The following is an 8,580-nucleotide window of genomic DNA, read 5'->3' as shown; positions in this document are numbered from 1 at the left end:
CCGCCAAATGTCAGGTGGACCGTGTCTGGACGGGCGCGGCTCATGTGTGCATAGGGGCCCATTGACTGCTCTGCCCAGAATTGCTGTCATTGAGCCTGCTGATTAAGAATAATCATTTGGTTCAGCTCTCTCCCTCAACATTTTATCCTTGTCTTGACAGTAGTGTAGCTGGACTATCACACCTCTTGCACAGAAGCCAGCTAGGGGCATGGGGAAAAGGGATCTGTGAGTCCTCTCTATATGATTGCGATCCTTATTGCACAGTTTTAATGTATAATGGAAAATATCGTCCCATGTCCCCAGCAGATTTCTTCCTTCAGTCTCCTCTGAATACCTTTAATCCTTATGTTATTCCTGAATTCTTTATGTCTTCCAGCTTTAATTCTATTTCTTTTTTTTCTTGTTTCAGTTGTTTGGATTCTTTCATCTAGATTAGAAATGCTGCCCAATTGCTAATTTAATCCTGTTTCCACAGTTGATATTTTCCCATTAATCTCATTAATTTAACTTTTTATATCTTCGGTGTAAGCCTGGAACTCTTCTCTCATCTCCTTATTCATCTTTTTGATTTCTAACAGGTCTTTCAGGTCCGCCTTAGTGACTGGTGCTTCTCCACCTGCCTTCATAATTTGTTTGTTGGAGGGGGAGTTAATCTCTGTTTGGCTGTGTCTTTGTTTGGAGGAGGGGAAAAAGAGATCTTTGTACTGGAAAATTTCTTTCCTTTACCAGCCATCTAGATCTTCTTTTCTTTCCTCCTTGCTTGTTGCACCTCTTTCAAGCTGGCTGCTTCCAGACTTGCCCTAGGTTTGTCTGACATGTCCAAAATGGCCACTGCCAAATTTCCTCTCCCAGCCACAACAGTACAATTTTAGGTATTAAAAAAAAAAATCTCATTGCCCTCACCCACTGTTTCTTTATGGGGTAATGCGGGTCCAGTTCAGTGTGTCCAAGCTTTCAGAGTCATTTTGAATATATTCTGCTGGCTGATGGCACTGGATTCAATTGCTGGATTTTCTCTCCCAGAGGCTGCTTTCTGGGACTGGGATCTGCCAGCTGTCTTCAGCTTTCTCTCTTTCTTTTCAAAACTGGCTCCATGGGTGGTTATTCTTATTCAGGACAGAGATCTGTGGATTCAGGTTGGCTTGGTTCTTTTTATCTTCTTAAATTGTTTTAATTTATTCCCCTTTCATTTCAGAGGGAGCTGGTTTTAGCCATTCTCACTGCCCACCTCATTGTATAGTAAATGCAAGATTGGGAACATTTTTTACTTTGGATAAGTAGTCACCAACCTGAAAAGATTGAGCAACGTGGATTTAGTGCTGTTGCACAGTAAAGACATGCATAAGACACACAATTTTTGGATCCAGAGTCAAAAATCCCAAAATGTGGAGGTGTTTATATCCAAGGTTTGGGTTTGATCCCATCACATCACATATACACATGAAAATTTTCTTGTCACAGCAATGTGTGCGACCCTAACTGTATAGGATAGCCTGGTAAAATGTTATCTATTTCGTCTTTTTCTGTGGTACTTTCCAGCGTTGTGAACTCTTCACAAACATTAATGGATGTATTCTCTCAGCACTTCTAAATGATAGGGAAATATTATTTATCCCCATTTTACAGATGTGCCCTGACACACAAAAATTTTAAGCAACTTGAGCAAGATCATATAGGAAGTTTGTGACATTCTGGGAATAGAACCTAGATCTTTGAATTCTAGTTCAATGTCTTAACAGCTAGGATGTCCTTCCTCCCTGAGAAGATCTTGATATAATGAAGTTTGTTGGAATATTTTATGCTTTAGTTCATCTTTATTCCAAAAATTCCAGCTTCATCAGTAGTAATGTTGTGATTCTTTCATTTCAACATCACTCTAAACATGTCTTTATCTTTAATTAAGGCTGGCTAGTTCACTGACAGTTAACATTTAAAAATCACTCATCTGAGACAGAAATGTAGAAGGCAAGAGAGAACTGGAAAGAAAATGCACAGTAGCCCTCTGGTTTCAGTCAGGACATCAGCTTAAACCAGGAGTTGGAAGTGAATATAAGGATTTTCCTGGGACAGTTATAAAATATAGAATGAATGTCATTTTGTGTGAGTCTCCTAAGACAGGCAATGAATTGTAGGCCAATAGGGAAACAGATGATGTTCAGTAAGGCTAAAATGAAATATGTGAAAAAGAATGAATCCAGTTTCCTCCATATTTCATAAGTGTTTCTGCTCTGCTTTGACCTGATACGATAAATGCATTTTTAATCCATTTTAATGCCACTCTAGATGCGTCAGCTAGACGTTTATGTTATGGATTCTGCTTTCCTCTTCCTAGCAGTTTCTTCTTAAACTTGTGAGTGAGCTTGATGTTCTTGAAGGTGAGATTCTAATAGCATCTATTAGACTGAGGCTAACCTGGACAGGCTCTGTTTATGTCCCCCCCCAGCTCTTCTCAATGCTGCCCTACAACACAGCTTAGTGTTTCAGTCCAATCAAAGATGACCTATTGTGCCAAACCGTTTTTCTCATCTTAGTGTCCCTTAGGCTTAGTTCAGAAAACTGCCTCCCTCTGTTTTTACTTCAGCAAGAATTTGAACTCAGGTCTTAGTAGTGAATTGTACTAATCCTCTGCATCTTTCCTTCCCTCAATCTTACATTCCAGTACCAGCCTTCAGATTTCTGTAAACACAATCTATAGTAGGTGCACGCTGGGTCATATTAACAGTACAGATGTACACTAGAATGTAGGCCCAAAAGACAATTGGGGAAAATAAATTTCATGGTGAATGCATGATTTTGTGGATAACAAGTTTTAAATCAGGAACGGGTGAACCAGTTTGTTAAAAATGTGAATAGAATCAGATTTTCACACATTCCTTTGAATATAACCCAACTTTTCCCAAACCTTTTCTAAGGTTAAAAATTGGCGCAGCAGTCCTCATTTGGCTGTCTTGGCCCCTATTCCCCTTGTCCACTGATATGACTCTCAAATCCAAGCTATCCAACTTCGCTGTGAACTTTTTTCCTGCTTGCATCACCATCTTCACCACTTCACTTTTTTCTTGATTTCATTGTGCATCTCAGAACCTCCGGATGCCTGGACCTCGCAGTTGCTTAACTCTAATCTTATGTACTTGGAGGCACATGTTACACTTTGAGCTTTATAATTCCAGAGAATTCAAATTCAGTAGCAGTAAGGCCCAGGGTCCAGCAGAGAAGCTTCTGGAGGTGCTGTGCTCTGCCACTGCTTGAAGGAGTTGTCCAAATATTGGGAGTGAAAGGCTCTTATTTGTCATGATAATATTAACTCCTGTGCTCACCAACTGCTGTGTCCCACCATAACTGGGACTGGAAATACAGAAATATCCACATTGGTTAGAAATGTACAAAACAAGGAAGTGACATGAAATATAAAGAATGCCACCTGCCAAAAAGTAAACTGATCATTGCAAGGTTAGGTTAGAGAGAGAGAGAAATTAAAAAATAGTAAGGCCTGAAATAGCCAGAAAAAGCAACCTATCATGAAAAGGCACTACACAATCTCCTCAGGAAGCACACAGGCCAGCAGCCAGAAGTTTGCTCATCACTGTATCTGAATAATAAAGTTTATTATCACCAGACAGTATTACCACATTTATCATAAAACTGTGAAAGAAATACCTATTGGTTCTTTCTTCCCTATCTGTTGGCCTTTTGTCCATATTAGTCTGCTTTTAGCAGCCTTATAAAGGTTTGTGGAACTATGAAGGAAGAATTTAATATATGATATTGGATGCTTTGCCAAGTAACTAGCAAAGAATGAGAACTTTGGGAACAAAGGATGCATTTACTTTTAATCAGCTCCCTTTTCCTCTGCCCTTTCCATGATGAGATTGTGAACTAGTGGTTAGAGATCAGGACGGGAAGCTAGGACTCCTGAGTTCTCTTACCATCCCAGTTACTGACTTTGAAAAAGTAATTTAATTACCCTCTGCTTCAATTTACCCATCTCCTAAAAGGGTGATAAAACTCCTTCTACAGGTGTTGAGACTTGACTGATGTTTATAACATTCTCTGAAAGCCTCAAATAAAAGGGTGAAATATTATTATAATTCTCTATATGAAAAAAGTTGAGCAATGAATTTGCTGCACTTTCCATGCCACTGTTGCAAAATGAAAACAGAACTGTTTCTGGTCTTGTTTCAGGTCACAAACAAAAGTGTCTCTTGATTAAAGGAGGAAAAATACAACATGTCCTGCTTTGAAAAGACTTGTGGATAAATTTAATCAGAGTGGATCAAAAAAAGGTTGGATTTGGGGGAACAGAGAGCTAGGAAAAACTAAATTTGAATTTAGTCAGGAGGTTAAACCAATGTTATAACTTGTGACAATACACCTCTAGTCAGCATAACTCCACGACAGAATTATACTCTCAGTATTTAACCAAGCTTTTTTTCCCGCTCATTCTTATTTGTATATGTACCAATAGTATGTTGGCTTAAAAGCAGAAATGGGATAAGTATTTCCCCAAGGATGCTGAAAATACTTACATATACACATTTTGTAATGCTCTTAGCAGGCAGGGAATGATGATCATGATAGTAATCCTAGAAAAACCACCTCTGAAATTGATGCTATTGAAGAAATGACACTATTTGACACTGCGCTAATCCCATTTGCTGCCTTTCTCTGATGCTACAGTGATAATCCAGGCTACAGCTGGTTGGGAATTTTCCAATGAAATGTTTTTCATCAGAAAATATTGATTTGTTGAATCCGAAACATTTCTCAGGAAAGGGTCAGTTTCAATGACTCCCGCTAGTTGAAAATTTTTTGAAAATAAAAGTTTCAAAATTATCAAAATGTCCCATTTCAACATTTTCAAAACAAAGTTTTGTTTTTTTTGCTTCAAAATGATTTTTCATTTCTAGTTTTTAATAAATTTGTACAAAAATGGTTAAAATGTAAAAAAGTCAATATTGGAATGAAATATTTTGAAATTATCTAAATAAAATATTTCAACTAACGCAATCCAATTTTTTTTTCAGATTATCAGTAAGCTTTTTTTCTTTTCTTTCTTTTTTTTTTTTTAATTTTGCCTTTTTATCCCAATTTGGAATGGGAAATTTTTTTGAAATCTTGAAAAAAGTCATGGGACAGGAAAACCATTTCCTACCCAGCTCTACTCCAGTCATTGCTTCTGTTGATATCTGCCCGTCTTCAACTGATCAACAAAATATAGTAATGTCTACTGTGGGTAGAGTTTATGAATTCTGTGTGAGCTTATACACTCCATGTATCTCTACCAAGTTGCAAACTCCATTTTGAATGTGCAGCCTTTTGGCTTCTCTGTAATCTTTTTGCCTCACTGTTGGGCTAAAATTCCAAAGGCTGGTGGCAAAAGCATTACAAGAGCGTTATTGATTTAAAATGTTTGACCATTGAAATGTAATTGCTCTAAAGAATAGACCGACTCTCAATCAAAAGGACTGGTTTAGCAAGAAGAGATCACGTTGACACCAAAGTGACCTGGCAGGGTTTTTCTCATCACCTGGGGAGGCCAAAAAGGACATCACCTGCCAGAAGGCATCTAAGAGTTATAAATACGGAGGAGCTGATTTATCTGGGCCTTTGGCCATTTTGTCTTTAGCTCAAAAGGGGAGAGAAGTAACCTGGCATGTTGGGACCTGCCTGCCTTCCTGGACACAGATGGTCCTCAGGGATTCGCAGAGGAAGGATGCGCTAGTGTGGGACACTGTGGTTAAATTGTTTATTGTTTTCTAAATAAACTGCACTCTCTTGTGCTTTATATGATTAAAAGAGCAGTTGTGTCAGTGTGAGTCAGTGTTGTATGCTTCAACTATTGTGTGCCTCCAGAGAGAATTAAATGGTAAACCAGAATATTCACTCCTTTGTGGTGGAGTTCTGGGTGAGCGTTTTTTAAGTAGGGGGGCGGGGGTCTGAAGGGTCAGCACTGCCCACAGAGGGGCTAGATATCTGGACAGTGGGTTCTAGCTCTCAGAAGGGATTGATTGTTAGACTGCAGTTCTGCACTCTGGTAGTATGCCTAGGGACTGCAAGAGCGGGGCAGCGTCTGGACTCCGTTCAGACACCAAAGGCTTAAAACACCTGGGACCCAGAGGCGCAGATTCCTCTCACAGCAGTCCAAGGGTGGCCAGTAAGGGGTCTCCCAGCTGGATGTGTGACTATAGAAAATTAGCACTGTTGGGATCTATTCTGCCACTGACTCAGTGAGTGACTTTGGGCAGTTCATTTAATCTCTCAGGGTAAAATTTTCAAAAGCACCTAAATTCCACTTTTGTAAGTGAGTTAGACACTTAGCCTATGTCTACACTACAAATTACTTCGGTATAGTTTACAGTGTTCAGGGGTTTGAATAATCCACACCACTGAGTGACATAAGTTATACCGACTTAAGCACCAGTGTGGACAGCGCTATGTCTGTGGAAGAGCTTCTCCCATCAACTTAGCTACTGCCTCTCGTGGAGGAAGGAGTTATTAAGCCAAAAGGAGAGCTTTTTCCTGTCAGCTTCCAATGTTTTCACCAGAAGCACTAGAGCAGCTGTTGTAGTGTAAGCATAGCCTTAGTCACTTTTGAAAGTGGCACTTAGGCTCCAAAGTCACTTATGGCCAGATTTTTAAAGGTATTTAGGCATCTAAAAGGTATTGAGGCATCTGGCCCTTAAATGCTTTTCAAGATGTTACCATGTGTGCCCCAGATTACTTCTCTGTAAAATGGAGGCATCAACACTTTCCTGTTTCACGGGGGTGTAGCGAGGCTTTATTAATTGATCATAAATTACTTTTAAGATCTTAAGATGTTAGAAATTGTAGAAGTGCAGAGGAGGAGGATACCCTAGGGCATGTGGGTAAATGGCAGAGAAGTGACATGATTTCACTTAACAGAGGATTATAGAAGCATATACTCATTGCTAAAACTGTTAAAATAGTCTCCATTTGTGCATCCATGTATGTCTGCACAAGTAAACACCAGAGCAGTGGTTTTCAACCTGTGGTCTGCGGTCCACAGACTGTCTAAGATTTCCAAAGGGATCTGCACCTCCATTCAAAATTTGTTAGGGGTCCACAAATTAAAAAAAGTTCGAAAACCACTGCACTACAGAATGGAGACCCTCAAAAAGTCCAGCAGTTCCTTTTGTACACACCTGAACATCTGGATGTTTGTTTGAACCCTGCCAAACCTATAAGACAACTGCCTCCAAGGAAATAATGTCAGGCTTGATAAACATACCAAATGAATCTGTGATGTCCTGGTATGGAAGGAGATTATGTGGATGACTAGTATTCAGTCAGTCAGGGAGATATTTCAAAGGCGATGGATGACCCAAAACTCATTCTCGGGGAAGGCTAAGATGGGAGGGCTCCAGCTAAGAGTTAAATGGCTCATCGAGCCAAGGATTACCTTATCGGCTACTCCCCCAAGCCAAACAGTATTTGAGGAAGGGTATGTGTGTGTGTGTGGGTGTAAGGATGAATGTGTCAAATTATGATACAATTGTGTATGTTAAATCTCTTAGTTTGCCTACTGTGAACTATGTTTCTCCAGAAACCTGAGAGGTGTCACACTGAGCTAGGGGATTATGCATTTAATAGCCTTTTCTCTAGATAAATCTGTGACTTTTTAGAGTTTATTTAACACGATCAGCAGGGGGATTGAAGGAATGGGAGGTGAGGGCTGTCCTCTCTCCTTTGAGCTTAAGTGAAGCTTGAACCAACCTCCAGCGTAATTATTCTTAGATTTTAAGTGGCACTTTTAATGTGAAAATCTCAAAATGCTTTTTAAAGTAAGTATCATTATCAACATGTTACAGATGGAAAACTGAGACACAGCAAAGTGCTCACACAGCAGGTGAGTGGCAAAGTTATGAATAGACCCTAAATATTCTAACTCACAGGCTCATGCCCAGTCCCCCAGCCCGCTTTGCCACACAAGGCAATTTAAAAACCTGCAGATCACCCATAATTCGTTCAGGCTGTGCCCTCCTCCTTCTTAAAAGGCTGTGCATAGAAGTGTGAACACTAGAGTGTCTCATGTTGTGGTGTGGACAGAAACAGGTCCAGCTGTGTTATTGATTTAGAGCATATGAAGTTCCCTTCTCCCCACAAGAGCTCCTCTGTAAGCCTGGCATGTCAGGTTGATCGTTTTCTCCCAGAGGGGGTAGAGAGGATGTGGGCTTCCAAAACAGGCTAACATTTCACCTGAGCAAGTCAGCTCTGCTCCCAGACCCAGCATCCATGGTCTGTTGGGGCTTGCGGAGCTCAGGAATCTGTGGATGCGTTGTGGTAGCAAATACTCGGTTTTGGGGTCTGTTAGATTTGAAAAGAGTTAAGATGAGTGTAATCGGTTGAGCCGGGGCTCGACCCTCCTCTCAGCAGGAGGGGAGCCACACCGACTCACTCCTCGTCTCCTATTGGACCGGCTGAATGACAGCAAACAGCGTTAGAAAGCTCAGGCCCTTTGGGTACAGGGGCTGAGCAGCAGTCAGTTCAATGAGCTCAGGCCCTTGGTTGCAGGGGCTGAGCAGTAAACAGTGCAATGAGCTCAGGCCCTTTGGAGCAGGG

This window comes from Mauremys mutica, chromosome 4 (assembly GCF_020497125.1).
Source record: "Mauremys mutica isolate MM-2020 ecotype Southern chromosome 4, ASM2049712v1, whole genome shotgun sequence".
Taxonomy (NCBI): domain Eukaryota; kingdom Metazoa; phylum Chordata; order Testudines; family Geoemydidae; genus Mauremys; species Mauremys mutica.
The sequence above is the reverse complement of the archived record's forward strand: the minus strand, read 5'-3'. Positions refer to the sequence as shown.